The following is a 4,655-nucleotide window of genomic DNA, read 5'->3' as shown; positions in this document are numbered from 1 at the left end:
TGTGTTCAATGTGTTGAAGTACCCAGGTGATATGGAAAACTGCCTATATATTGAGGAACTGTGGGAAGAACATTGGCACGAACCCCTAAAGAAGCTGGAGGAAGAAGATTTTGAAATCGGGGCAATGTTGGAGGAGGACTGCGCCGCAATTCATGTTGAATCAAACTTTGAACCACTCAAGTTATCTAACGAACATCACAATGCATTAAGCCACCCTTGGAAGAACCACCCATGCTAGAATTAAAGTCGTTGCTCGTGCACCGTAAGTATGCTTACTTAGGAAGTAACAACACACTATCGGTTATCATTTCTGCCTCGCTAAGTAAGGAGATAGAAGATGCGCTCATACAGATCCTAAGAAATAATGCAAAGGCCTTAGGATGGACCTTGGCGGACATTCGAGGAATCAGTCCCTCGTATTGTATGCATAAGATTCGTCTGGAAGAAGGAAAGACAGGATCGGTAGAAAGGCAATGTCGCTTGAACCCTGCCATGAGAGAGGTCGTGAAGAAGGAAATAGTAAAGTGGCTAGAATTAGGTGTCATCTACCCCATATCTAATAGCAGCTGGGTGAGCCCAGTGCAGTGTGTTCCGAAGAAGGGGGGATGACAGTCGTCACCAATGACAAGAATAAATTAATTCCCACAAGAACAACTACGATGTGGAGAATTTGTATGGATTATCGCAAGTTAAATTTGGCCACTAAAAAGGACCATTTCCTACTCCCGTTCATTGATCAGATGTTCGAAAAACTTGCGGGGAATGAATTCTTCTATTTTCTTGACGGCTATTCAGGGTACAACCAAATAGCAATTGCGCCAGATGACCAAGATAAGACAACCTTCACGTGCCCAGTTGGTACCTTTGCATTCCGACGTATGCCATTTGGACTCTGTAATGCTCCAGACACTTTCCAACGATGCATGATGGCAATATTCTCAGATTACTTGGAGGAGTCATATTCATGGATGATTTTTCAGTCTTCGGCAATAATTATGACTCCTGTTTATCTAACCTTGAAAAGGTCTTGAAGAGATGCGTTGCAACGAATCTTGTTCTGAACTGGGAAAAATGAAACTTTATGGTTGAAGAAGGAATAGTTCTAGGTCATAAAATCTCTAAAGTAGGATTGGAAGTTAATTAGGCAAAAATTGACGCAATTTCCAAGTTACCCCCACAAGTGAACGTAAAAACACTTAGAAGCTTCCTGGGACACGCTAGGTTTTATAGTAGATTTATTCGCAACTTCTCCCAGATCGCAAGGCCCCTAAGTGCACTCCTCGAAGCTGACCGAGAATATAATTTTGATGACGCATGCACCAAAGCATTCAACACATTGAAAGATGCACTCATCACCACACCCATTTTGATTGCGCCGAATTGGACCAAACCATTTGTGTTGATGTGCGATGCTAGCGGATATGCTGTGGGCGCAGTTTTAAGACAGTGCAAGGAAAAGGTATTGCATTCTATTTATTATGCAAGTAAAACATTGAACGATGTGCAGGAGAACTATACAACCACAGAGAAGGAAATGCTCGCAGTGGTGTTTGCACTGGAGAAATTTCGACAGTACTTAATTGGAACAAATGTTGTGGTGTATACGGATCACTCCACGATCAAGTATTTGATGACAAAGAAGGATGCAAAACCAAGGATTATACAGTGGGTGTTGCTCCTGCAAGACTTTGACCTTGAGATCAAAGACCGAAAAGGCACCAATAACCAAGTCGCTGATCATTTGTCAAGATTGGAGAATTGCGAGGTTCAAGGGAAAGAAAAAGATATTGAGGAAAGATTCCCCGATGAGCTGCTGATGGCAGTAGACATTAATGTTCCCTGGTATGCGAACATAGTGAACTTCATCATTTGGGTCAAATACCAAATGACTATACTTACCAGCAGAAGAAGAAGCTAAGACATGATGTCAAATTTAATTTCTGGGACGACCCATTCCTATATCAACTTGGACCTGATCATATATTATGTCGATGAGTTCCTGAGCACGAAGTCAAGCACATTCTAGAGCTTTGTCATGAGTCCCCATATGGAGGGATTTTGGGGGGCAGCAGACCGCAGCAAAGGTCCTGCAGTGTGGATATTTCTGGTCGACGTTGTTTAAAGATGCCCATGCCCATGTTGTGCAATGCGATAGATGTCAGAGAATAGGGAATATGTCAAAAAGGAATGGAATGCCACTAACATCAATCTTAGAGGTGGAATTTTTTATGTTTGGGGAATCGACTTCATGGGTTCGTTTCCAACATTAGAAGGTCATCACTATATCCTGGTTGCGGTTGATTACGTATCAAAATGGGTTAAAGCCATCGCATGTGCCAAGAACAATGTGGCCGAAGTCGCGAAGTTTCTTAAGAAGAATATTTTTTGCTCGATATGGGATACCACGGGCCTTAATCAGCGATGAAGGCTCTCACTTTATCAACCGCATAATCACCAACCTGCTGACTAAATTTAACGTCAGCCATCGAGTTGCAACTGCTTATCACCCACAAACTAATGGGCAGGCGGAGATTTCTAACCGAGAGATCAAAACTATCTTGGAGAAGGTAGTCAATACCTCCAGAAAGGATTGGTCACCCAAGCTTGATGAAGCACTGTGGGCATACAGAACTGCCTATAAAACACCAATTGGCATGTCCCCGTATGCCCTGATCTTTTGAAAAGCTTGTCATCTGCACTCGAGTTGGAACATAAGGCGATGTGGGCATGCAAGAAGCTGAAGTTCGATTTAGCAAATGCGGGGAAAGTCCGGAAGCTGCAATTGAATCAGTTGGTCAAATGACAAAGGGATACCTATGAAAATGCCAAGATCTATAAGGAGAAAACCAAGAAGTGGCATGACGACCGCATAAACGACCGGACATTCACCGAAGGTCAACAGGTATTATTATTTAATGCTCGTTTGCGATTGTTCCCAGGAAAGTTGAAGTCCTGTTGGTCTAGGCCATTCCGAATCAAGACTATCTTTCCTCAAGGCGCAGTGGAACTAACAACTTTAGACGGGAACAACACGTTTAAATTCAATGGTCAACGGATTAAGCCTTACTATGGAGGGGACTTCGATCGACGCATGGATACCATTGACTTGGGCAAGCAGGATTAACCGCTTGTGGGGGATGCGATTGTGGTAATTCTAAGAACTTCTTTCAATTAGCATCCCTATATATGTTTACTCGCTTTTGTTACAGCTTTCTTTTACTGCTTTCTAAAATATGTTATTTACTACTTAATAGATTTAGCCTTTATAGCTTTCTGTATTCACCTTCAAATTAATTCACTAGTGTAATTCCATGTTTGTATACTTTAGTAGCGCTGTTCTTAAATTTTGTGAATGATTGGAGGAAACATTTAACACTGCAAAGTCTTTTCGACGTGCATCTTTGATGAATTAAAAAGAAAAATAAAAATTGATATGAAATGCAATGATGGGTGCATTGTGGAGTTAAACAAGAGACACCTTGCATCCATTTCACGCATGGCATTAGTTGAGGGGTGTGTTGCGCGCATATTGTTCTTTGCCGTCCTATCACTATGTTGAGGTAGTGTTGCGTTGGTAGCAATATCGTGCGCCCGATCCTCCAGAAATGCATTGAATTAAGGGGTGTGTTGCGGGAGTACATGCATTGTTGCCCGTCCTCGGCAAAAATGCATTTGTGAAAAATGGAAGCGCGGTGTTAATTTTATCGTGCACCCATCTGAATCAAATTAAAAAAGATAACAACTTTGTTCTTTGATTCTTTGTACAAGCAACAATTTTGTATTGCATTAATTTGTAATTATTTGTAATACTTTGTTAATATTCAATACAACGTAGTACATATTCACTCTACTTTTTCCTGTGCCTTTCTCTTTATCATCCTTTGTCAATATTTGCAATATTCTTAATCTTTTACTTTTTCATTCTTCATTGTGTTGCTATGATGTAGTATATGTTTATACTTAGAAACATTTCCCACACTTTGTAAATTCTGACTAACATTTACTTACTTCCTAGCTTTAGCAGTACTGTACCTTTTATCTATCAAAGTTTTGCTCAAACTTTCTTTTTGAAATTTTTTTCTAAGTGTTTATCTAGTCTATCCAAATAACGCAATGAGGACCTTGCGCATCTCTAAATTTAGGGGTGGAGAAAGTCTGAGCAGATAAGATCAAGAATATGCGGTCTTTAAGGAAATGCATTCATTTTCTATAAAAAAAAAAAAATCATACAAAACTCTAATGTCAGCGCAAGGGAAAACCTTAAAAATAATCCCAACCTGATAAGAGTTAGTTGTGAAAGGAACCTGCTCATAGTTGGATGTTCGCATGACACCTGTGGGAGCAAGCCAAAACGAAGGTGGGTTTCCAAGAACAACACAGTATGAAAATGAAAAGAAAATAAAAGAATGCAAGAGACAACTCCTCTGAATATCATGAGTTAAAGTTGAGATTGGCACACAACCATAGTTGGATGTTCGCATGACACCCGTGGGAACAAGCCAAAATGAAGGGTGTAACCATGACCAACAGTCTTTAAATAAATGACGCAAGATTTGACCACTGCATATAGACATATCAAGTTGTTTTGAAAAAGAAGAGGTAAACATTCTATTTTAAAAACTAGAAAAGCATCTTTGAGCATAATTTTGTTATAT

This window comes from Benincasa hispida, chromosome 11, assembly GCF_009727055.1.
Source record: "Benincasa hispida cultivar B227 chromosome 11, ASM972705v1, whole genome shotgun sequence".
Lineage (NCBI taxonomy): Eukaryota > Viridiplantae > Streptophyta > Magnoliopsida > Cucurbitales > Cucurbitaceae > Benincasa > Benincasa hispida.
Note: the sequence above shows the minus strand (reverse complement) of the source record.